A 27,182-nucleotide genomic window follows, 5' to 3' on the forward strand; every position below is an offset into this window, starting at 1 on the left:
CTAATAATTTTCTATTGATATACTATTTATGAAGAACTTTATTACCACGCACGTCCAAACTGCGAAGACTTTCAGTTTCATAAAGATAACATTATCTCATTACTTTTGTCGATATACCACTTACAAGTAAGTTTATTTTCATGCAAGTATTATAGAGAAAGTTATCATTATTAGATCATTAGTAGGATTACAATCCTCATTGTCTGACGACATACCGATGATTATCTCATTTGTGAGGTACTAATTGAACGTAATTTTTTTTTTTTTTGAGAAATAATTCTGCATAAATTGTTACCATACTGCGCGCATGCGCCTGAGCTCAAGCGACGCGGTTGATATTTGATTTCCCCAATTTAACTTTCTCTTTCTCTCTGTTTTGTATCAGTGACCCCCTCCTTATCGTTCAATGGCGACCAATTTGCTCTTACTTCTTGTCAACGCCAATTATTTGCAGCTGTATCTTGTGCTACCTGTATAAACCTTTTTATCATTACACTCTTTTGGTAAATTTTAGAGTTGTTTGTTCTGACTGGAGGGTATTTCCGGGGAGAAATTTACCTGACGTCCATTTGCATTGCCTATCATATCTTACCGTCCTGAAGAATCCCCCCGTTGCCACTGAGGCAAGCCTCGGATATCCAAGTAGGTAGTTCGGGTAAAAACTTCATATTTGAGGTTACAAAATTTTGAGGTTACACATCTGCACGTCAGAGCTGGGACTTCTTATGTGACGTGTTATAAGAATATCCGTCATCCTTCTTCAAGCAATTCCGAATAATAATAGCATCGAAAAAAAAATCAAAACTCTCACTATTACGCCCTACAAATTATAAACAGCTTTTGTCATGGGACCCGCAAGGAAAATCGGTCGTTCAGTATAATCGCTCCAGTGCTGCCTTCCAGCCTTAGTCACACTAGAAAAAGTCGCCGAATAACGAAACTCGAAATGGGATTTAACGAGCGACGTGCATGACTTAGAACAGATTAGATCTCACCGTTAACAAATGCGAATCGCAGTTTTGTTAATTAGCTTTGTTTTAGAAAACATTAATTCGTTTCTAGTTCTCTGTCCGTTGGCGTCTATTCATCACGGGCCATGGGCCATAGGCAAATGTGCTGCGCGCTACAAGAAGCCATTAATGGACTCGATATCCCTCGGATCGGAATAAATGACCTTATAATTAGTCCTGGCGAACACTTAGACGTCGCCCACCCCCTCCGGACCTGAATAATTCGGATGAGGAAAAGATGGAGGATTTATTCGGTAGTTAATTAATCCGATGGTGGGGGGTGTTGTAGACGTCGGAGTGTCGAATTATTCGCCTACGAGCTATAGGGTGATTTTTTTTCTAGGTATATAACTTTGAGTTGGCATTACTGTTCAAGATGGCGACCGATTTACCAGCTGTCAAGTGATTTATTCTCAGTTTAGTTTGGCAATTCATCATGAATAGACTCACGCCTGAACAACGCTTGCAAATAGTGCAATTTTATTTCGAAAATAATGGTTTTGTACGGAATACGTATCGCGCACTACGTCCATTAACGATGAAGCACACTTCTGGTGGAATGGCTACGTCATCGAACAAAACTGCCGCATTCGGGGTGAAGCTAATCCTCAAGTGTATGTCGAAACACCGTTACATCCAGAAAAACTAACTGTTTGGTGCGCTTTATGGGCTGGTCGAATCATTGGTCCGTACTACTTCAAAAACGATGATGGCCAGGACGTTACAGTCAATAGTGAACGGTATAGAGCCATGATAACTAACTTTTCCATTCCTGAATTGAACAACCATGATGTCCAGGAGCTGTGGTTCTAACAAGACGGCACAACATGTCACACAGCTCGTGCCACAATCGATCTATTGAAAGACACGTTTGGTGACCGCCTAATTTCACGTTTTGGACCTGTGAATTGGCCTCCAAGATCTTGTGATTTAACACCGCTAGACTACTTTCTGTGGGGCTACGTAAAGTCATTAGTCTATGCGGATAAGCCACAAATCCTTGACCATTTGGAATTCATGTCAATCGAATAATCCATCGTTGTTTTATTGCAATTTAAAGTTCTATAGCTCTAAAAAAAAAACAGCCTTTATAAGGCCGAACCGATAGTTTCGCATTCAAGGACAGATTCAAAATCCGAAAATTACAGACATTGTGACGGAATGAAGTTGTTAGAATGAGCACTCAATATCTCCGTAAACATCCATCTGAATCCTTGCACAATAAAATTGATTCACCGAAAAAAAATGCGTCTATCCAGTATCCGACCCGAAAAAAAATTACACAGCTTTTTTATCTCCCTCGAAACAAGACGACGACGACGCCATATGTTTCAATACTATATTTCATGAAAAACTCTCGTCACGGAAATAGTGCTAGATCGAAGATTTCCGCCACACAATTTCTTGATGCACTGTTCGCTCCCGTTGAGAGGAGGGGAAGGAGGGAAAAAAAGGCGGAAAACAGGGCCGCCTTTGTTCCGTGACCAGCGAGCCGAAATTAAACGGCTTGGCCTAGTTCCTACTTCCCTCTTCCTGAGCAAACAAAATCTCTGGTGATTTCGAAATTGTTGGGTTATGTTTTACACTCGGAAAATAAATAACGTCCACGTAGCCGGTTTGCTCGTTTAGCGTCTCTGTCCTCGATGGGACGTAGAATCATCTAGTTGGCGGATTGGAATTCTAGTTGTATACGACTGATCGATAGATTGAGATATTTCGTATGATTAAGGTTAAAATTTTCTATTATTTAATGTTTTTTCACATCTTTCTATTTCATAATCGCAATTAAACCTTCATTATGAAGTGGTACCCTTCGAAATTCTTGATTGTTAGGCTAATACCAAATATATGGCTCAAAGCTACTAGGGCGATATTATCTTCCCAGAGCTTTTGTATGAGGTCCAGGCATAGACATTAACAGAAGCGTCCTGGAAGAAATTAGAGACGATTGACATGTGGTTGTTCCGTAGTAATCTGAAGAGTAAACCACATCACCAATGAAAAAATTCACATCAAGATAGGAAGAAGCGATCCATGTAAATATTGAATATTCAACATAAGCTTAACCTAGTTTCATAGGCGCATTCGCCATTTTGCACCAGCGTAATAGAAAATAATATATTTTTAGAATGCATGAAACATTTTGCGTTTACAATATATTTGTGTTCAATGCCGTTTCGACAATGACAGAAAACGAAGGACACCAAAACAAAGGTTAGTTTCTGAAGATGAAGAAATTGTTGTCGTAACCCATATTCTTCATTATTTCAGTTATGAGCCACCTGATCAGAAACAGTGTTTTATCAATACACGAGACTCGTTTTCACCAACATGAACAAAATTAGCTTCTTTGCTCAGAAATTTTGACACACATCTTCTGAAGATTGGTAATAACGAGAAAAAATGTTGTATGGCACTTAACTTGAAGAATTTAATTAGGTTAGTGGATTACATTTGGATTGTTTTAAATAGCCGAGTGCTAAATAAAGTTTATTATTATTATCACTTATTTCATATTGTATAATACATTATATTATGTTGAATATTATGTTGAATAAACTCATATCTATCTATCTATGTATCTATTATTATTACTTGATATGTTAATATCAATAGCATATCATATCTTTCTTTTGTTTTCTTCTATATTAACTGAAGTTACTATACATATAGGTACAGTGATTTGAGATGTTGAAATAAATCAGCATATTTAAAATAATTTATTAGCACAGAATTGCACGACCGTTTCGAAAAAATGCTTAAAAAAAATGGAGGCGCCGGGCATCGATCCCGGTACCTCTCGCATGCTAAGCGAGCGCTCTACCATCTGAGCTACGCCCCCTGATAGTTTAACAAGAAATGAACTCGCTGAAAAATCACACTGACCCAGTTCCAAAAACCAGTTCTCCAGCGAATTTTTCAAAATATTTGGAGGCGCCGGGCATCGATCCCGGTACCTCTCGCATGCTAAGCGAGCGCTCTACCATCTGAGCTACGCCCCCTGATACTTTAACAAGAAATGAACTCGCTGAAAAATCACACAGACCCAGTTCCAAAAACCAGTTCTCCAGAGAATTTTTCAAAAAATTTGGAGGCGCCGGGCATCGATCCCGGTACCTCTCGCATGCTAAGCGAGCTTGCTTTTTTTTGCTTTTATAGTCTTTATTATATTTTAATATGTACATGTTATAATGGTTTACATCATTTGTTGTTTGATATTTTAGTAGTTCCTATCTATACATGATTTACCTACAATAATAATAATATTTTGGCTGGACGCCTTTAGATATTGAGAGGTTTTGTTTTTTTTATGTGTTAAGTTAGCACTAAAGTTCATAGTATTCACAGGAAAATGTAGAGAAAAACCTGTTTTCATTGTTTCCCAGTATCCTGGGCTTAAGCAGTATCAACAATATATAAAATGAGATATAAAAAAATAACATCAACAATAACAACAACAAAAACAACAATAATTACAGTAGCAATAACAGTAGTAATTAGCTACATGTTAGCTATTTTTGTAGCTAATGTGTTTTCTATTGAATATGGGTAAATGCTCGTAGGGAAGGGCATGTTTTTCATTGGCGTTTTTCGAGTTCTTTCTAGTCAAAGTTATTTTGTTAACGGGATCGCTCACGTATCTCGTTTTTTCGTAAAAGTTCGCGGAAATTCTATCTATGTGATTTTTTATTGTTTCAATACCTGCTAATTCATGCAAATCTGTGATTCTTGTGTATCTATCCTTGTTAGTGATAAGCCTCAGCATTCTGTTTTGAAAAATTTGTAACGGTCGTGTCGGCCATGATTTCAAGTGACACCAGGCCGGTGCCGCATACGTTATTATTGGTCTTATTAAGGAGGTGTATATTAATTTTTTATTTTTTTGATTCATACGGCTATTCTTGCACATTAGAGGATACAGGATTCTGATTGCCCCGTTGGCTTTTATTAAAGTTTTTTCAATGTGTTTGTGAAAATTAAGTCGGCTATCTAGTTCCATTCCCAGATATTTAACCGTATTATTAACTGTGATTGGATGGTTGTTAAGTTTAAGAGGAATTGAGATTTTGTTGTCGTTTAGTTTTCGGCTAAACACGATCTGCTCGGTTTTTTTCTCATTTACTCTGATCTTCCAGGTTTTGTAAAATTCGGTTAGTTTGTCGATATTATATTGTAGCAATCTGTTCGCTATTGCCGAATGAAAGGAGTGAGCGTATAATGCAGTGTCATCTGCGAATAGCGCCATTTTTGTGTTTGGAAAACCTGGAAGGTCGTGTATGTAGAGGTTAAAGAGTCTGGGTCCAAGGACGCTTCCTTGAGGTACACCTGATTTAATTTTTTTGATGGACGATAGTTTATTGCCGATTTTTACTACGTATTTTCTGTTCGAAAGGTATGAATTTATTAGTTTGATGATAAAGTATGGAAGTCCGAGTTTTATCATTTTGTAAGTAAGACCTTGGATCCAGACCCTGTCGAATGCTTTCTCTATGTCTAGAAAAAGCATGGCTGTGTTCTTTTTTTTGTTGAATTCGTTGATAATGTCTATTACTATTCTACAGATTTGGTGTGTGGAACTATGTTTTTCTTTGAACCCAAATTGATACAGATCATGCAATTCCGTGTGTTTCAGTGTTTTTGTTAGTATTTTGAGAATAATTTTTTCGGAGAATTTACTGAGCGTTGATAACAGACTGATCGGTCTGTAATTAAGTGGTGATTTTTTGTCGCTACTACTTTTATGTATAGGAACAACTAGTCCAATTTTCCATGTATTCGGCCAGTGTTGCAAGTCGATTATGGCGTTGATTATATAATTGAGTTGCACGATTGCCTTTTTAGTGAGGTTTTTGATCAGTTTGTTATCAATTTCGTCTATTCCTAGGGATTTGTTATTTGCTAAGTTGTTAATAATGTTTTTTATTTCTAGTGGGTTGGTATGAAACTTTTTCGATTCATTATTAGTACTGGTATGGCTACTTAAGTAATTTTCTACAGTTTCTATGATTTTTTTATCTTCGGAGCTGTTTGTCGGACCTATGTCATGTATCTTCTCATAGGTTTCTGCCAAAAGTTCCGTTTTTTGTTCGTCTGTTATGTAATCGATAGAGTCACTTGAGAGAGTTGGTATTTCTTGTGGTTTCTTTTTCAAGAATTTCGTGAATTTCCACAAGGAACCATTTGATGGATTTAATTTGGATAGTTTCTTTCCCATTGTTTCATTTTTATATTCGCCAATTTTGATTCTTATTCGCGATGTTAAAAGTTTGCTTAGGTCGTTATCATGAGGGTTCCGATATCGCTGCCAGCGTTTACGTGTTCGATTTCTTAATTGAATTAGGTTCTTTATTTCTGGTGAGAGGTCGTCTTTGTATGGATAAATGATCTTCAATTTAGTGGTTCGGTTCCTGGTGTGAATTAAATTCAGCGAGCGCTCTACCATCTGAGCTACGCCCCCTGATAGTTTAACAAGAAATGAACTCGCTGAAAAATCACACTGACCCAGTTCCAAAAACCAGTTCTCCAGCGAATTTATCAAAAAATTTGGAGGCGCCGGGCATCGATCCCGGTACCTCTCGCATGCTAAGCGAGCTTTTGCTTTTACTTTTATAGTCTTTATTATATTTTAATATGTACATGTTATAATGGTTCACATCATTTGTTGTTTGATATTTTAGTATTTCCTATCTATACATGATTTACCTACAATAATAATAATATTTTGGCTGGACGCCTTTAGATATTCAGAGGTTTTGTTTTTTTTTTTATGTGTTAAGTTAGCACTAAAGTTCATAGTATTCACAGGAAAATGTAGAGAAAAACCTGTTTTCATTGTTTCCCAGTATCCTGGGCTTAAGCAGTATCAACAATATATAAAATGAGATATAAAAAATAACATCAACAATAACAACAACAAAAACAACAATAATTACAGTAGCAATAACAGTAGTAATTAGCTACATGTTAGCTATTTTTGTAGCTAATGTGTTTTCTATTGAATATGGGTAAATGCTCGTAGGGAAGGGCATTGGCGTTTTTCGAGTTCTTTCTAGTCGAAGTTATTTTGTTAACGGGATCGCTCACGTATCTCGTTTTTTCGTAAAAGTTCGCGGAAATTCTATCTATGTGATTTTTTATTGTTTCAATACCTGCTAATTCGTGCAAATCTGTGATTCTTGTGTATCTATCCTTGTTAGTGATAAGCCTCAGCATTCTGTTTTGAAAAATTTGTAACGGTCGTGTCGGCCATGATTTCAAGTGACACCAGGCCGGTGCCGCATACGTTATGATTGGTCTTATTAAGGAGGTGTATATTAATTTTTTATTTTTTTGATTCATACGGCTATTCTTGCACATTAGAGGATACAGGATTCTGATTGCCCCGTTGGCTTTTATTAAAGTTTTTTCAATGTGTTTGTGAAAATTAAGTCGGCTATCTAGTTCCATTCCCAGATATTTAACCGTATTATTAACTGTGATTGGATGGTTGTTAAGTTTAAGAGGAATTGAGATTTTGTTGTCGTTTAGTTTTCGGCTAAACACGATCTGTTCGGTTTTTTTCTCATTTACTCTGATCTTCCAGGTTTTGTAAAATTCGGTTAGTTTGTCGATATTATATTGTAGCAATCTGTTCGCTATTGCCGAATGAAAGGAGTGAGCGTATAATGCAGTGTCGTCTGCGAATAGCGCCATTTTTATGTTTGGAAAACCTGGAAGGTCGTGTATGTAGAGGTTAAAGAGTCTGGGTCCAAGGACGCTTCCTTGAGGTACACCTGATTTAATTTTTTTGATGGACGATAGTTTATTGCCGATTTTTACTACGTATTTTCTGTTCGAAAGGTATGAATTTATTAGTTTGATGATAAAGTAGGGAAGTCCGAGTTTTATCATTTTGTAAGTAAGACCTTGGATCCAGACCCTGTCGAATGCTTTCTCTATGTCTAGAAAAAGCATGGCTGTGTTCTTTTTTTTGTTGAATTCGTTGATAATGTCTATTACTATTCTACAGATTTGGTGTGTGGAACTATGTTTTTCTTTGAACCCAAATTGATACGGATCATGCAATTCCGTGTGTTTGAGTGTTTTTGTTAGTATTTTGAGAATAATTTTTTCGGAGATTTTACTGAGCGTTGATAACAGACTGATCGGTCTGTAATTAAGTGGTGATTTTTTGTCGCTACTACTTTTATGTATAGGAACAACTAGTCCAATTTTCCATGTATTCGGCCAGTGTTGCAAGTCGATTATGGCGTTGATTATATAATTGAGTTGCACGATTGCCTTTTCAGTGAGGTTTTTGATCAGTTTGTTATCAATTTCGTCTATTCCTGGGGATTTGTTATTTGCTAAGTTGTTAATAATGTTTTTTATTTCTAGTGGGTTGGTATGAAACTTTTTCGATTCATTATTAGTACTGGTATGGCTACTTAAGTAATTTTCTACAATTTCTATGATTTTTTCATCTTCGGAGCTGTTTGTCGGACCTATGTCATGTATCTTCTCATAGGTTTCTGCCAAAAGTTCCGTTTTTTGTTCGTCTGTTATGTAATCGATAGAGTCACTTGAAAGAGTTGGTATTTCTTGTGGTTTCTTTTTCAAGAATTTCGTGAATTTCCACAAGGAACCATTTGATGGATTTAATTTGGATAGTTTCTTTCCCATTGTTTCATTTTTATACTCGCCAATTTTGATTCTTATTCGCGATGTTAAAAGTTTGCTTAGGTCGTTATCATGAGGGTTCCGATATCGCTGCCAGCGTTTACGTGTTCGATTTCTTAATTGAATTAGGTTCTTTATTTCTGGTGAGAGGTCGTCTTTGTATGGATAAATGATCTTCAATTTAGTGGTTCGGTTCCTGGTGTGAATTGAATTCAGCGAGCGCTCTACCATCTGAGCTACGCCCCCTGATAGTTTAACAAGAAATGAACTCGCTGAAAAATCACACTGACCCAGTTCCAAAAACCAGTTCTCCAGCGAATTTTTCAAAAAATTTGGAGGCGCCGGGCATCGATCCCGGTACCTCTCGCATGCTAAGCGAGCGCTCTACCATCTGAGCTACGCCCCCTGATAGTAATAGTAGAAATTACTTCTGCTGAAAAATATACTGACCCAGTTCCAAGATCCACTAACCAGTTCTCGAAAGAATAATTGCTCTGAATTAATTTTATCTTGAAGAGGAGTTCTGATGATACGATCCTTCGGCATGAATATTTGAGATATAATTTTATATATACAAACAAAATTTCAAGTGAGATGGATTTGTCGATGGTGAGACAAATCAAAAATTCTGTCAGAAGAAAAAATGTCTTATATACAGGTGTTCCTGAATCGTAGGTACAAATGAAAATTAGATAATCCTTGGTTCATTCTAAGAAAAAAAAGTTTTATCTTTATAAGACTTTTAATTCTTAAAATGAACCAAGGATTATCATCACAAGTTACTGATTGGATTTTATGATAATGTTTGAATTTTTTCTCGAAATAGGTAGCAGTTATGACAAAACTACTAGAAACCAAAAGTGTAGTACTGGACCAAAGTTTTTTTTTACATTTCCATACAACTACCAGTGGTCTACACAAAAAAGGTGTGGAGTGTTTTGCAGATGCTTTGAGAAAAAAACTTTAAAAGAATTTAACTTTAATTAATTCATTCTATTAGCAACTGATCTCTGAGTCAGCCTATTTTCAATAAGTGCCACTATTCTCGCACAATATTCAATTGATGAATTCATTTTAAGAAATCGTTTCTTTCATATAGTGGAACACGAATTTCTCAATGGCTAATGTTGAACAAACTGATAAAGGATAAATTTATCGTGAAGAATTATTCGAAGATGGTTTCTTTTATCAAGTTTTAAGCCCATATGTCTATATTTTGCACATATTTAGTTGATTTAGATAGATGAAGAACAAAATATTATTGAATCAATTTGAGCACGTGAGTTCATAGGCGTAACAAGCGGCAGGGGTTATTGGTGGCATAACCTCCCCATTGATTAGAAGAAATAAAAAAAAATTTGAAGTAACAATTTAAAAAAATATATTTTATGAAAAATTGAAAGATTTTTGCTTTTTTAAAGTGGGGATAACCCCCTTGAGTCAACTCTTGTTACGCCAATGCTTGAGTCTATTGAAAAAAAAACAGCGTAAACACTTAGTTCGTTTGCTCGCCATTGTATTATTTTCCTCATAATCATTAACAAAATAGAGACATAAGGGCCAATTGCACCATTCAAAAAATAAACGCTGTTTACGTAATCAATGTTTAGTACTTATCGATGATTATAATTTCTACCGATTACACCGTTTGATAATAATCGATGTTTAACTAAACAGAAGATATGTTTGGTAAAATTTCAAAATATCAACAGTGATCATAGAGAAATCAGGAATTTCATTTTTCTATAGTATAATGTTCTCTGTTCTTGTGGTGACCGAGTTAACATAAATTATTAATTATTATTATAAATTGTCATTGAATGATAATTCACGATCTGAATCTGATTCCATATTTCAATTTTGAAATTCCTCACAACACCAAACAAAGATTTCCGTAGAGAAATAGTGTTTTTGGTTATGTAATAAGTCAATGTTTCGACTTTTTGGGTTGCGCAGAACTCTGTTTGAAACTAATCGGGAACATAAACGTCCAAATATTCCTGTTTAGTGTAATCGGTGATTAGGCCACATTAAACGTCATTTAAAACATTGTGCGAGAGAAATCATAAAGTAATCAATGTTTAAAATTTTAATCAGTGTTTAGGCAAATGGTGCAACTGGCCATAAGAGGATCATAATAATCGATGATCAGAAAAAAAATTGAACTAAAACTAAATCATACGCATATTGCATGCTGACGACTACCCCAACTGACTATATCTATTCTAGACGAACCGACGTCATTGCGTCCGATCGGCAACAATGACACCGTTGCGGCCCTCCGAATGGCGTCGCTAATATATCGGGCGGATCATAAATTGCGGCCGGTAATTAGCATCAAGTACACCGGTCCGTCTCCGGCCGTCCGAGAAGGGACGTCGCTCAAGTAGGCGTCGGAGCGAAACAATTGCTGGTGCGACACGCCGATGTTTGACTGACGCAAATTGAAACCGACGCGAATACCCCATGGGCACGCGGCCTGTCACGATTAATTCGCTAGAAATTCATATGCTGCGACCCGAACGTGTAATGGGTGGGAGGCTTTAGGGATGCGCGGCGAATATTTCACGGCCGATCGCGCGGTATGTCTATGCGATCGCTCGAATCGCGACGTTCGTTGGCTTCTCAGCCACTGGTTTGTTTGAGGCGTCTTGACTTCGATTGAATACGGGATCAAAAAGTTGTGGATAATCCAGAGCGGCAGGACCGGCAAACCAGACATTTTGCCGGGGCGCCAAATTTTAGGGGCGCAGTTAGTTAATAAAACAACACATATTTCTTGCCGCAAAACTGTTTTCACAGTGAATATTCCACTCTTTGTAGTGAAATAATAAAATACCAATAGCCAATTTTTTTTGAATCGAATAGACGCTCTCAACTATTTTATGAAAATACAAATATGTACGTAAATACACCTTTAAGAACTACATCGTCTTCTTACTTTAGACTAATAGAGCGTCGTACTTTTGAACAATGCAAGGCGTTTTTCGAAGAAATCGACAAAACTTGAAATTGAAATGATGCCTGAGGGTCATTACAGAAGCTTCTCAACGAAATTCAGAGAAATTAGAGCAAGCAGGGCGGCGAAATTTTATTTTGCCAGGGTGCCAAAATGTCTGGCGGCGGTCCTGCAGAGCGGAGTTCAGGTTACCTACAGACAATGTTCAAATCATATTTATCTATGACTGCTTCATTTTGAAGGTATTAAACATTGATTAAAATTTAAACATTGATTACTTTCTGCTTCTAAGAAATCAGAAAGTTTTGACGAAATAGACAAAACGTCCTTCGATAAACTTGACAAGGTGATTAAATTAAAAAAGACGATTTCATATGGAATTGAAAAGATGTCTGGGAGGAATAACAAAGGCTCCTTAAAAAAAAAACAGATAAACAAGGCAAAGCAGGGCGGCGAAATTTTATTTTGCCGGGGCGTCAAAATTACTGTCTTTTTCTAACATTCGGTCCCCTGTGATCATTGACTTTTTGCAAACCTCGAAAAAATGCTTCAGGGAACGAAATTTGGCTCTAACGATGACGAAATAATAAATTGACGAATAAAGTCGAAATTTCGAGAAAAAATGTTTAACTACTGGTTGGCCCGCAACTTTTTGGGTGAAATGTTATAAAGATCTTATCAAATATACCCTTTCAGTATTTGCTTTCTGATTGATAAAATGTTAGTAGTATTAGTATTCTACGAAAGTATACTCACATAACTGAAGATTTGGGCCAGTGGCCATTTCATTAGAACAAAATGCAGAAGTGCCCACTATTGCTCACTTGGGTTGAATTCGGAGTACTGATTTTTATAGATCGTTGAGAATTGATAATAAATTTCCTAGACAATTTCCTCATGCGTTAATTTCCGCCAAACGCTTCAATTCGCGGATAAATTACATAAATACGTTTTGTTGTGATTATTTTTACGACTTCAGTTCAATTTTGATCCATCATAGATTCGAACTGAAAGCTTCTTTCAAAGGAATTCTAACTCAATTCAAACTGGTTTCAGTGGCAACACTGTATATTAATTTTTTTGACATGTCTTCTCTCATTTGTGTTCATTTGGTTATGACATTCAATCATGAAAAAATACACGACCTAACAACTTTTAGAAATTTTGAATTTCTTTCATCAAAATGAGTTTGCATTTGTGAATACTGGAAGAAATTCAAGAATAATTCACAGACATTATTATTCAGTCAATCAACTCACTAATCGCCTGATTGCAGACAAATTTGATGTAAAAAACTATACATTTGCTATAAAAACCCTTTCAAATTGTATCTATTCTATTAGAAAACTAATTTATCAATACAAAATACACATACTGATATCATTCTTCACGAAATTTAAAAAATATGAAATACTGCTCACGGAATTATTTTAGCAATATAAATCGTAAAAGTTGGGTTAAATTGGGTATAATAAAGTAAACATAACGTCATAAACCGATACTACAAATGAGCAGCTGATGGCTTCTGTTGTTGACTGCATTTGTTTGTTGTTTTCCCCAACGTATTGCTCATTTGGACACTTTTCCACCGAACTGATGAGAGGCGAAAGCCTGAAACACGTGCCTACGGTTGGCACTTCTCCTTGAGGGAGGCCCGAAGCCCCGAAATCTTTTTAGAAGCCTGTTATAATCAATGAAATAAATACAAATGAATAAAGAAAGCTTTAAGAAAGATCTGAAAGAATATAATCTTCATGAAGTTTTCGATTTTTTCGTCGAATATTGAATATTCAAGGAGAATATTTCGTGAAAAGGAATCGCTAAATTCTTTTGAATCTTGCATAATTTGTGATATCGTTTGACGGTTTTCGTATGTCGCATTATTGTAAAAAAATTTGTAATTTCGATTTTGAGATCATTAGTTTCTACTGTATTATATGTAACTTCACATATTTCTCATCAAAACATTGGGATTTTATTTCACAAATATAGAAATATTCGAAAACATACAGTCTAGGAAGTGTGAACATGGAATTATTTCTGACCTTTGCGCTAACCCATATAAGTATTGTTTTCAAGGTGATATTTTGCAAAATAATCAAATTATTCAAATCGCTGCTTTCATTTCATATAAAAAGGGCATGAATCAGAAATGAAGAAAAAATGCTATAATAAATAAATAAATTGTTCTCATGTTTCCTGTTCACACAAAAAAACAGGAATCAAAACTCAAGAAAGTAGCCAATGTTCTTATGTGTTCATTATACAATAGTAGTAAATCGAGCACATTTTGTTGGTCACGCCTTTCACTCAAGGCGTGTTTGGTCAAACGAATTCTTTCGATGTTGCGCTATACATTACAAAGGTCACTGTCAAGTCATTCTTCATAAGGTAGTTGAATATCGAAGCGATTAAGAATTTCTTTTTCATAACCGAAACGTTTGTTAACACTGCATTGGAATCATCGGGTCCTCATCATTACAATTATTTGCAAATTGGATGCCGTACGAGTTGAAACCGAGATATGTTGAACGGCGTTTGTTTGTTTGTGAACAGCTGCTTGCAAGGCATGTGACTGGAGACGAAATGGGTTCATTACGATAATTCCCAGCGCAGAAAATCATGGGGTTATCTTGGGCATGCGTCGACGTCTACGGCCTAACCGATTATTCACGGTTCAGGTCATGCTCAGTATTTGGTGGGACTAAAACCCACTGAAACCGACTAAAACAATCATAGGCGATTGTTATCGAGAGCAATTAATGCGATTGAGACGAGCAATGAGAAACAAACGGCCGCAATACAACAAGATACAAGATAAAGTGATTTTACAGCATGACAATGTTCGGCATCATGTTGTGAAAGTGGTCAAGACATACTTGGAAACATTGTAATGAAAATTCTACTCCACCCACCGTATTCTCCAGACGTTGCTCCCTCGGAATATCACTTGTTTCGATCAATTGCATACGGCTTGGCTAGCGATGGACAATACTTCATAATAATCATAAATGAATAACCAGTTTTTCACGATAAAAGCTCGATTTCGGGAAAAGAAGACAGCAGAAGCAAAGTTGTATGGTTATGTAGATAATTGATAATTACATCAGTTCATCTGACTTTCGTGTGCTGATAAAATATTGCTTTTGGAAGGGTAAAAATACAGTTGAAGCAAAATCTTGGCTTCCGGGGTCTGCACCAGGAAAATCAAACATAATTGATTGGTATGCTAAGTTAAAACGTGGTGAAATGAGCACCGAAGACGGCGAACGCAGTGGACGCCCAAAAGAGGCTGTCACCGACGAAAAAAATCAAAAAAGTTCACTAAATAATGTTTAATGACCGTAAAGTGAAGTTGATCGAGAAAGCAGACATTGTGAAGATATCATCTGAACGTGTACATCATATCATTTACGAATATTTGTACATGAGAAAGCTGTGTGCGCAGTAAGTGCCGCGCGAGCTCACAATCGATCAAAAGCAACAATGTGCTAATGATTATGAGCAGTCTTTTAAGCTGTTCAAGTGCAATAAACCTGAATTTTTGCTTCGATATGTGACAATGGATGTAACATAGCTTCATCATTTCACTCCGGAGTCCAATCGACAGTCAGCTGAGTGGACTGCGCACGATGAACCAAATCCAAAGCGGAGAAAAACACAACAGTCAGCTGGCAAGGTTATGGCATTAGTATTTTGGGATGCGCAAGGTATAATATTCATTGATTACCTTCAAAAGAGCCAGAACATCAACAGCGATTATTATACAGCATTATTGGATCGTTTAAAGGATGAAATCATCAAAAAACGGCCCCATTTGAAAAAAAAAGGGCTGTTTCATCAAGACAATGCTCCGTGTCACAAATTAATGAAAACAATGGCAAAATTGGATGAATTTGACTTTGATTTGCATCTGCATCCACCGTATTCGCCAGATCTGGCCCCAGCGAGTTTTTTCTATCCTCAGACCTCAAAAGAATGCTCCCTGGAAAAAAGATTAGCGCCAATGAAGAAGTGATCGCCGAAACTGAATCATATTTTGAAGCGAAAGACAAATCGTACTACAACAACGTTATCGAAAAGTTGGAAGATCACAATAAATTAAAAATTGCAATCTTGCTAAAAAAAATGTGTTTTACTATGGTAGACCGGGGATTTTTCAATTGGCCTGTTAATTAGTTTGCCATTAACGTATAATAGGCCATCGCGTTGATTCACCCAGTATCTATCAAAATAGAGCGTATTCCAAATCTCGTCGCTTCCATTGGAACACCCCTTATTTTCCAATTCCTAAAGTGAATCATCCCATCCACTCCACAACTTCCCGGAGAAGAGAATTCCGCCGGAGTCGATGATCTCGTGCCGAACCATAAGAAAACGCGAACGTGTAGAACAAAAGGGCCGAGAGCCATTCCTGTTTACCCCGCAAACGAAATTCGAAACATTATGTTGGGAAACAATTGAGAAAACGCGAAGTTATCCAAAGTTTTCTCGTTTGTTCTTCGGTTCCAGGAGGGGAGGCAGGGCACAGTCGCCGAAATAACTTTATTGTTCACAATAACCCGATATTAGCGTTATATTCCGGGGGCCCGTTCACATGTAAGGAAACATAAAATAGCGTGGCATGCACATTTCCTTCACACATTGTTGTTACAGGGAGAATACGCGAGACGTCATAAATGAAACTACCGGAGGATGACTTTATGTCGGCGGTTTTGGGAACTGCCGAAATGGTTCCGTGTTTTAATTAATCGATAAATAGTCCTGTTTAGATTGAATTTCGTTGTAAGGCGAACGAACGGCGTTATACAGAGTATAAAGGGGGATTTCATATGGATGAATTCGAGGGAATACGACGATTTAGGAAAATTGTCGGTAAAGTAATTCAAAAGCTAATTAGTAATTATATTTTCTATATAATTAATAATTAGTTTTAGCTTGATCAAGTTTTGTAATGGAAAATCATTTGCAGGATCATCCCGATTATATCTACAATTTAAAAATTGTCGTAAAGATATTGCACGACAACCACCCCAATAAGAGTATAATCAAATCCACAAAATAATTAATACTATATATTCGATATATTATTGGCAATAACAAAGCTGTAAGATAATTCCAAAAACATCCTTCCTCTGAAATTTTCAGTTAGTTACTACCAATCCCAATTAATGCTATGATATCTAAGGATAAGTGTTACTTGGAAAACCTTTAAGCAAATGCCTAACTCCCTTTATAATCTTCTCATAATCAACTATTCACACATTTATGGTTCATTCAAAGTCCCTAAATTAATCAATAAAAACAGATTTTCTCTTATAAATTCGACTTCAATCGTCACTATATTCACCTTCAAGAGTGATATTTTAACTTTACCATAACTCTTCTATGGAAATATTCGTCTTTGCTTTCAAAATGCATTCGAATCTCGGAAATCACTTTTTCATTAGAGTCAAATTTCTTTCTCTATTTCAGTATCGTAATGAGTCCATTACAGTTCTAAAAACAGTGCTGTAATGAACTCATTACAGCATCGTTTTCAGATATATTTTTTGTGTGGTTGCCTATGCTGACTTCCAATCCTTTCAAATTTCCACAAACGTCAATAATTGTCAATTTAATTTAATTTGGGGATAAAGTGAAATAATTTGCTACATTATTTGCAAATTCTCTCAATTCTGGTAGTGTTAAATCGATTTCGTCAGACAGAATTCACGAATTTAATGGGTAATTGTAAATTATGTCTAAATTCGAAACATACGATTCATATTGAAATTCCGTGATCTGTCAATTTTCGTAACAGTCACACCAACTGCCAAGATACAATAAAAAAGTCACTAGGATATATAATCTGAATTTTTCATTGAATTTCGACAATATTTCACGACTGAAATAGAGAAAATATCGTCTAATACTCGTTGCAGAAGGCAATTCCAACACTCTTGCGTTCGAAAACTCGCTCCTTCGTCGCTCGTTTTCGAATTTCGCATTCGTGTTGGAATAGGAGCCCATTCTGCAACTTGTTTTAGAATATACTATTTCTTTGGGTCATTCTTTTGAGGTCTGCGAAAAGCGAGTATTCACAGGGGATCAGATCTGGAGAACAAACTGGGTAGTCAAGCAGTTGGTTGCGGAATTGATTCAATTCGACCAGAGTTTTCATTAATTTGTGAAATTTATTCATGAAAGTGAATTTTTTTCTTTGACATCTGAGAACGTGTTGCTGCTTGAAATCTATCCAAAACAGGTTAGTAATATTCACTCTCAATGGTTTCGCCTTTGTCAAGATAGTCAGTGAACAATTTACCATGAGTGTAATACAATACGTATGCCATAAAGTTGGCACTTGATATTTGTCATTTTGATCGCTTTGAATTGCTTTCACCGACTTCTTTCCACTCAGCTAACGCTCTCTTCGACTCAGAAGTATAGTGAGGAATTTATGTTTCATCAATTGCCACATATCGACGCAAAAAATTCCTCCAAACACCCATTTCGGGAAAAGCTTTCTCATCACAAAAAAATAGTGAATATACTGGCAATAATATATATTATGATATATTTAACTTCACCGCTATCTCATGAAATTTCAATTCACTATTGCTCAAAATAATCTCAGCAACTTTTTTTTTCTTTTCAGAAAAAAAGAACTGCCGAATTCGAGCTACCAGAGCGTTCAGCTTAGTCAGCGATCCTTCGAGCAAGTTTAAAGTCAACATGCCACCTTTTTGACCGTTGTTGTCGATAGAGGAGAATCGGCCCAGAATTCATTCCCATTAAAAAACACTGTTTTACCGAAACACGAAATTCGTTTTTTATTCATGTTTCGAACAACAACATTCCTAGCGTCATCTCATCGTCGATATCGCGATCCAAACTCAAGAAATTTTGAAACACATATTTCGAAGCTTGGTACAAATGGGACAAAAATGGTATGGCACTAGCAATACAATCTGTGCACCAGGTAACATAGCTAACGTCATATTTTTTATACTTTCGTCTGTATTATCTGAAGTTACTATAACCCATCATATGATGAGTAATTTAAATAAGTCATCTCCATGAAAATAATATACCGGCCGAGTATTGCATAAGAGATTCGAAATGAATACAAAAAAGTGGAGGCGCCGGGCATCGATCCCGGTACCTCTCGCATGCTAAGCGAGCGCTCTACCATCTGAGCTACGCCCCCTGATACTTTAACAAGAAATGTACTCGCTGAAAAATTACACTGACCCAGTTCCAAAAACCAGTTCTCCGAAAAAATTTTCAAAAAAAATTGGAGGCGCCGGGCATCGATCCCGGTACCTCTCGCATGCTAAGCGAGCGCTCTACCATCTGAGCTACGCCCCCTGATACTTTAACAAGAAATGTACTCGCTGAAAAATTACACTGACCCAGTTCCAAAAACCAGTTCTCCGAAGAATTTTTCAAAAAAAATTTGGAGGCGCCGGGCATCGATCCCGGTACCTCTCGCATGCTAAGCGAGCGCTCTACCATCTGAGCTACGCCCCCTGATACATCAACAAGAAATGTAATCGCTGAAAAATTACACTGACCCAGTTCCAAAAACCAGTTCTCCGAAAAATTTTTCAAAAAAAATTTGGAGGCGCCGGGCATCGATCCCGGTACCTCTCGCATGCTAAGCGAGCGCTCTACCATCTGAGCTACGCCCCCTGATACTACACAATGAAATTAATTATATTGAAAAAATATGCTGACCTTAAAATTTATCGTGACCAAATTGAACCAGTTTTGCAATTTTAATCGAAATACGAATGAACCAGTTCTCCAGAGAGTCAACCGACAAGGATTATACGCATTGATCGTGACCAAGTTTATAAACACCATTATGGGAGAAAAGATTTGTTAGTTATTCGATGAATATGTGTCCCCCAAACTTTAACAGTTGATTTCTTGCACCAAATTGCTCGCTCATTATTCTTCTTCATCTTTTCCAATTTAGAGGATCTGACGCATGCCTTAAGCATTTCCTAAAGAAAAGAAATTGTGATGATCAACTTCGAGTCCATTCAGGAAAACTCCAAAGACATAGATATTTTTGATATGATCCTTTAGTGAATTCCATCGAATATCAAACAGAAGTTCTCTCCGCGGCAGGTCGGCAGAGTATACAGGTTGAGTCTTTGACTTATATTACATATATTTTAGCAGTAGATCTTGAGCTCATAACAAACCCTCTTTTCCTTTTCAATTTTTTTTTCCAATTCGGCCTAGATGAAAAGATGTAACCATTTTACATTTCCATAATGAGCTAATTCACCCCTGGAAACCTGCACACTGAAGTTTTTACAAACAAATAATTTTCGAACTTAGTTGGCTAGTGTTTGAATTCTAAAATTTGAGCATGACTTCATAGTAAAACTTCATTTCTTTGGTTTTTTTTCCACAAGAAGACAGTTGCATTCATCCATAGTACCCATTGTTTTAAAATTTCACAGATAACTTTTTGACAAATACAAATTAGGTACTAGAGAACGGCGCTTTGTATGAGGAATACTTTTATTTTTCAAATTAGTCAAATATTCATTGAAGCATTCAACTTATATTTAACAGTTGGGATCTTCATATTTCTGGTAATTTTATGGAATGTAATGATCATAATGAAGATGTGGATGGAATATTGTGTTCGGAGAAAATTCATTACATTACAAAGATGAGCTATACTCCAAAAATCATTTCCTTCAATAGAACCATTTCCAAGATATAACTGAAAATTACATTTTTTATGGATTTTCAACAGCCTGTATCTTTTTAACCAAGCCGAATCGGAAAAAATAGTAAGGCAAAAACGTGTTTTTTTACCTCGGGAGTCTTCATTTGAAATATACTAACTGACAAAGAAACTTGAACACCAAGAAGGAGCTGTTAAAAGGTTAAATTTTTTTTTTTGGTAAAACATAGATAGTATAGCTCGGGGTAAATGATTGAATTCGGAGAAAAAATCATGAAGCGTTTTTCATGTGAACAATTTTTGTCACTTGAATATTGTACTCTTTTTTGCAAGTTTTTCAAATTTTAAAACAAACCAACTGTTCGAGGAAATCCAAAGTCGAAGAAGAGTAGGCACCGGAAGTCGGAGGGGCACAAATGAAGTTCAAGAATCAAGATCAACGTCTAAGATTTATGGCCATTAGAAACCGATTTGCGACAACTCGATCTTTGGCAGATGAGTGGTTACGAGAACAATTCCATCCTGTAACTGTCCGAACGATTTACTGTCGGATAAGATCTTTTGGACTGCAGTATTATCGATCTCATCTTGTGTTACCTCTGACGGTTGAGCATCGCCGGAAACTGTCACAGTAGTGCAGACAACATCAATATTGGAAAGTGGAATGGTACCAGGTCGTCTTTTCTGATTAATCTTGATTCTCCTTGGGTGCACAGGATGGCCGAAGAAGGGGTTAGACGACGTTAGGGAGAAAGACATGAACCTCAGTTCACGTTATGGTAGCAAAATAATCCCCGACCTCAGGTTGACAGAGATAGTTTAATCTTTTTCGAAGCGATCCTTGTGAATCTTTTGCCATGACCGCCCAGATCTACTAATATTTCGCCAATAGAGCATGTTTGAGACATCATGGGTAGAAGGCTTGGAAATTTACCCGAGCTCCCACGGACTTTGGAGGCTCTGAGACATGAAGTACAAGTAGCTTGGGATAGTATCCTTCAAGAACAAATAGACCATCTTATTGCACCAATGCCGAAACGTGTTGGGGAGTGTATAGATAATCGCGGTGGACAAACACATTATTAACGAATTTGTTGAAAAAAAATTGTAAAGCCTTCGTTTTTTGCTTTACTATCTATGTTTTTCAAAAAAAAAAAATTTTATTTAAACAGCTCCTACTGGGTGTTGCAGTTTCTTTGTCAGTTGATATACAGGGTGGCCATTTGAAAACGAAACAGACGAGATTATAGACGAAATAAAGTTTTTCGATAGAAATGCTCGGACAGGTCGATTTCTGTTTCGAAGGGGACAACTTAAGATGTAGGTTACGGACGCATAGCGCTTCAACCCTTGCTGCTACAACCCCCACCCCCAATTTTTGAATAGGGAAGATGGGGTTAAAGGTATTTTTATACTGATTTCAGCACAGTAATTGTTTTTTCATTTTATGCATTAGTTCTCAAAATATTCATGCGTTAGTTAGTTAGGAAGGAAGCCACAGGCATGGTTGTTTTGAAGCTCAAAATGTCGATTTTTCACAAAAAAACACTACAAGTGCCATGAAAACACCACTTCATTTTCAAATACTTAGTTAAGAATATTTCGAGAACTAATGCATAAAATGAAAAAACAATTACTGTGCTGAAATCAGTATAAAAATACCTTTCAAATGAGGTATCACTAACCCCATCTTCCCTATTCAAAATTTGGGGGTGAGGGTTGTAGTAGCAAGGGTTGAAGCGCTATGCGTCCGTAACCTACATCTTAAGTTGTCCCCCTCGAAACAGAAATCGACCTGTCCGAGCATTTCTATCGAAAAACTTTATTTCGTCTGTAATCTCGTCTGTTTCGTTTTCAAATGGCCACCCTGTATATGTACAAGTCAAAGACTCACCTTGCATAATTCAGTTGAAACGCAGCTGAAAGCTGCAATCCTTCAGCATCGCAGTAATGATCCGAGGTCCGTTTTCGCCCAAACGGCTCCAAATTGGTCTGTCCCCGGCGAACGGGCTGTTTATCATTCCCCAGAATTCCCATTGCACGAAACGAGAGGTAAATTATCGGGACACGTGAGCGACTTATTAGGAACAATGTAACACAAAGTGGATGCGATAATGGGATGGTTCGAATTCCGACGGAGCCGTTCTACTAGGCATGCCTCTCATATTTCCGCTTGCAGCCACGTCAAAATGGGCAAAATATCTATCGTTCGTCTTTAGAGGCATACCGAACATTGCTCCTAGACTCCTAGGTCTGAGAGATAGGAGCAGAATTCTATCGGCAACTTGGTCTAGAAGCCTTGTTTGTGTGCCGGCTTCTTGTGTGGAAAGTTTCGTTTTGATGTTCAAGTGAAGATGTGAAATATTTCTCAATATTTCAACTATATCGGAATGGCTCTACCATGCGATTATTATTTTGACATAGTATCACATTCCGATCGGTAAATACGAAGATAAATGATGATGGGAACAGAAAATATCACAAATATAGCTTTCATAAGAATAACAAATAGTACGAGAGTTGCTATTTATGTATCGAGAATACCAAAAAACAAGCGGTTTTGATGTAAAATATTTTTATTACTTTAAAAAATAATCGCCTTTAAGATCTATACACTTTTGCATGCGATTGAACCATGATTCGAAACATTTTTGCCAATCAGAAGATGTTAATTTTTAATTTCTAGGAAGAAGAAGAATTATTCGGTGCCAAGTCGAGGCTGTAAGGCGGATGACCCTTTAATTTGATTTTTTGTCTCTCCAAAAACTCATTCGTTACATTTGATGTGTGTGAGCTCACATTGCGTGAGCGTGAGATGATTCGTCGTTTTGGGTTTGTTTCTCTCAATATACCGGGAACTTCAGGCTAAAAAATCGTTTCATGCCATTCTGAATTAACGATCTTTTAATTTTCAAGATCCGCTATTGCTAAAGGGCCAGTTTTCGTGAAGATAGACACCATTTGCTTCTTAACTCTTCGAGAACGAAAAACTTTCACATTGAAATCCCCAAACTGCCAACTGGCCTTTTCTTTTTGGCTCATATGCATAAATCCACACTGTCACTTGTGACGGTGTTGTGTACCGCTTTGGATGCACCACAGTTGTATTTCGAAATCATTTTACGACACCAATCGACACTAGCAATTTTTTGAACATCATTCAACAAATGACATCCCTCGATTTCCTGATATGTCACATAACGATTTTCTTCAAGTAGTTTTTGCACAGCTTCAATATTTTTCGGCAAAACGACTGAATTTGGACGACCTTCTTTAACTTCGTCGAACTATGTTCATGTTTGAATTCAGTGTACAAGCGATATACAGAGGCTTGAAAAAAAATTTGGAGGCGCCGGGCATCGATCCCGGTACCTCTCGCATGCTAAGCGAGCGCTCTACCATCTGAGCTACGCCCCCTGATGATTTTACAAGAAATCAACTGTGTGAAAAAAATTTACTGACCCAGTTTCGAAAATCAACTCTCCGAAGAATTTTTCAAGAAAAAAAATTGGAGGCGCCGGGCATCGATCCCGGTACCTCTCGCATGCTAAGCGAGCGCTCTACCATCTGAGCTACGCCCCCTGATACTAATGATTAAATTTTTCTCAATCAAAAATCTAAAGTGACCTAGATAAGGTTCAATAACCAATCGAACTAAATTCTCACATTCATTGAATACGAATAAACCAGATCTTCTAGAATTGAACCGGCAACAATGATAATAAGTGGGACTCTGTTTATGAGCACTATAGCAAGATAATATATATGTGCATTTACGGATTGAATAACACAACATTGTTGCACTTATTTTTACAGTTATTTAGTTGTAAAGGCAATAGCATCCCTCTCTAGAGAAGTGATCATGATTACATGACAACTACACAATATTGAAATTTTGAATCAGATAAAGTGTGGACTTGCTCTCTCTGCATGGTATTTAGAAACACTATCAAGCTATCGGCGAATTAATACTAAAAGTATGTATTGTGTGTGTTTTAAAACTGAATACTTAACCAATGAATGGTTGGAGATAGCGGTTAGTAGTTATTGTTGGATACCTACAAACTTTTGGCTCAGATACCTATTTATATTGGAGTTCATATACATGAATTTTCAGTCGATAAAACTGTTTTGCTGAAAAACAATTCTAGAATTCCAACGAAAGCACATCATGCTGCGAGATAATCGAATTTGGGTCTCAACTGATGCTGAAAGCGCAGAAATGGTTCTGGAACGAATTATTACCTCAAATAAGGCGTCAATTCAATCTCGTCAACTATGTAAGCATCACCATAGGATTCCAAGAGTCAATGACCTACAAAGTTGTCAAACTGTCATGAAGCTCTCAATATTGATATTCATATCTTCTAGATTATCCTATCACTGTCAAAATTTGATATTCTATTTTCAAACCTCCACAGATGAAAGGCCCTCGGAAAGGCCCACGAACGTTAGGCAGTATCCAAATCTCATCCATGCTTTTCTAGTCTGAGCCTACTCGTGAACTTTTAATATCCATTAAGCCTCCGATGAAGTACACGTGTAGTTGGAATCCCCTAATTACTTTACCGTTCGTTACCGAAGCGGCAAAATTTCGGAATATACCTAGAATCGGCTTCAGCGTAACTCAAACACGCCGCTGCCGTAAGGTTAACCAGCTGCGAGAAATCGGAAATAATGAATCCGTAATAGTCGTACATCAACAATGAAATGATAATATTCGCAGAAAATTGCATTAACATTCACTTGTACTGACAATTTTTATGAAAAAAGTTCAATATTAGATTGGAAGACTGAAACAAACATATTATGTAAAGTAATATATTAAGTGCACAACTTTGCTTCCGCCGTTTTGCAATAGATGGCTGTAGCGGTAAGTGTTAGTACAAATAAATAGATCCTATATGTCGTAGAATAAGCTTAGGTATTTGCAAACACAACGCCATCGAGATATTAGTTGATTTGTGTCTGCATCATGAAGTTATTCTCGATTAAAAAGAGATAAAATCTCGTCATTTGCTGGAGGTTCAATTTTCTACTTTAATATGAAGAAATCTGCGGCTGAGGCTCATCGAATGCTCTCAAATACCTATGGCGAGGACGCTATTAGTGGAAGAACGTGCCAAGAGTGGTTTTAACGCTTCAAGAACGGCCGAATACCAGTAAGATGGTGGAATAGAAAAGGTTTCCGAAGATGCAGAATTGGAGGTATTACTTGATAAAAACTCGTGTCAAACGCAACAATTGGCAGGATTATTGGGAGTGACGCAACAAGCCTGAAAGTCATGGAAATTATTCAGAAACAAGGAAATTGGGAGCCGTGCGAGTTGAATCCAAGAGATGTTGAACGGCGTTTGTTTGCTTGTAAACAGCTGCTTGCAAGGCAAAGACGGAAGGGATTTCTGCATCGCATTATGACTGGAGACGAAAAATGGGTTGATTACGATAATCTTAAGCGCAGAAAATCATAGGATATCCCGGTTATGCTTCCGCGTTAAAGGTCAAACCGAATATTCAAGGTTCCAAGGTCATGCTCAGAATTTGGTGGGACCAGCTCGGCATAGTGTCTCATGAGTTTTAAAACCGACTGAAACAATCACAGGCGATCGTTATCGATCGCAATTAATGCGTTCGAGTCAAGCATTGAAAGACAAACGGCTGCAATACAACTGAGGACATTATAAAGTGATTTCATAGTTTGACAATGCTCGACCCCATATTACGAAAGTAGTCAACACATACTTCGAAACGTTGAAATGGGAAATCCTACCCAATCCGCCGTATTCTCCAGACGTTGCTCACTCGGACTATCTTTTATTTCGATCAATGGCATCCGGCGTGGCTGACCAGCCTTTCCGGTCTTATGAAGAATTGAAATAATTTGATCAATTCGTAGATCGCTTCAAAATATGACCAGTTTTTTCAACGCGGGATTCGCGATGGACAATGTACCTATAACCAGTTTTCTACAATAAAGTATCGAATTTCGGAAAAAAACGGCGGAAGCAAATTTGTACGCCTTCATTCAGTTTAGCAATGGCATGACGTCCTGCCGAAGGAACGTGTCGTTGCCACACTATCGAAACATCATTTTTCTACTCACAAAACAAATTTTGAGATTTGATTCCGATCATTTCATTGTATACTGGAAGAATTATGATTCATTCAAATTCTTATTGTGGAAAAGAAAAATTGTACGTTTACAAGGCTTACACAGTTGACCATCCGTGACACCATGGCCTTGCTAAAATAAATATACCAGTTTAAGTTGGATCTTATCGTTGTATCGTAAGCAAAAAGAGCAATGGTTCTGTTTGGATATATCAGGATATCGTGTATGAAAATGTTAAAAAAAATTGGTCCGAGATCTGATCCTTGTGGGACTTCTGCAACCATATTTTTGAAAAGTTTTTCACTATGATTGTTGATTTTCTTGATTTTTTAAATATGAGAATAAAAGTTTAATGATGTTCAATCAGATTGAATGTTAGACCTTTGATCCAAACTTTATCCAACGCCTTTTTATGTCCAGTAATACCATGACTGTATTTCTCAGTTTGTTAAATTAGGTGATGATATCAGTGACCCTTCTTGAAATTCATGATTCGTCTTGAAGTCGATTCAGTACAATTTTCTCTGCCTTTTCACGTATGGTTGATAGCAGACTAATTGGGCGATAGTTTGTTGAGAGGGATTAGTGTTTTCCTTTTTTTGGTATTGGTATAACTGATCTTTTTTGCTAAGCGAGTACTCAACCATCTGAGATATATCCCATATACTGGACTCAAGAATACACTGACCCAATTCTAAAACTAGTAAATGAATGTTTAAGTAGGTCGGCAACATGGCCAAGGGTTGT

At 37.0% G+C, this 27,182-nt stretch overlaps 9 non-coding genes across 9 annotated transcripts; all 9 read right to left on the reverse strand.

Annotated features, from left to right (window-relative positions):
- Positions 1-3,779: 3,779 nt before the first annotated feature.
- On the reverse strand, positions 3,780-3,852 carry Trnaa-agc. Its single transcript has one exon. It is a non-coding gene; the product is annotated as a tRNA-Ala (tRNA).
- Positions 3,853-3,939: 87 nt separating this feature from the next.
- Trnaa-agc lies at positions 3,940-4,012 on the reverse strand. Its single transcript has one exon. It is a non-coding gene; the product is annotated as a tRNA-Ala (tRNA).
- Positions 4,013-9,002: 4,990 nt separating this feature from the next.
- Positions 9,003-9,075, reverse strand: Trnaa-agc. Its single transcript has one exon. It is a non-coding gene; the product is annotated as a tRNA-Ala (tRNA).
- Positions 9,076-18,747: 9,672 nt separating this feature from the next.
- On the reverse strand, positions 18,748-18,820 carry Trnaa-agc. Its single transcript has one exon. It is a non-coding gene; the product is annotated as a tRNA-Ala (tRNA).
- Positions 18,821-18,908: 88 nt separating this feature from the next.
- Trnaa-agc lies at positions 18,909-18,981 on the reverse strand. The gene has a single exon. It is a non-coding gene; the product is annotated as a tRNA-Ala (tRNA).
- Positions 18,982-19,070: 89 nt separating this feature from the next.
- Positions 19,071-19,143, reverse strand: Trnaa-agc. The gene has a single exon. It is a non-coding gene; the product is annotated as a tRNA-Ala (tRNA).
- An 89-nt stretch (positions 19,144-19,232) lies between these two features.
- Positions 19,233-19,305, reverse strand: Trnaa-agc. The gene has a single exon. It is a non-coding gene; the product is annotated as a tRNA-Ala (tRNA).
- A 4,362-nt stretch (positions 19,306-23,667) lies between these two features.
- Positions 23,668-23,740, reverse strand: Trnaa-agc. The gene has a single exon. It is a non-coding gene; the product is annotated as a tRNA-Ala (tRNA).
- A 92-nt stretch (positions 23,741-23,832) lies between these two features.
- On the reverse strand, positions 23,833-23,905 carry Trnaa-agc. Its single transcript has one exon. It is a non-coding gene; the product is annotated as a tRNA-Ala (tRNA).
- Between the last annotated feature and the right edge of the window lie 3,277 nt (positions 23,906-27,182).

This window comes from Harmonia axyridis, chromosome 5 (assembly GCF_914767665.1).
Source record: "Harmonia axyridis chromosome 5, icHarAxyr1.1, whole genome shotgun sequence".
NCBI lineage: Eukaryota > Metazoa > Arthropoda > Insecta > Coleoptera > Coccinellidae > Harmonia > Harmonia axyridis.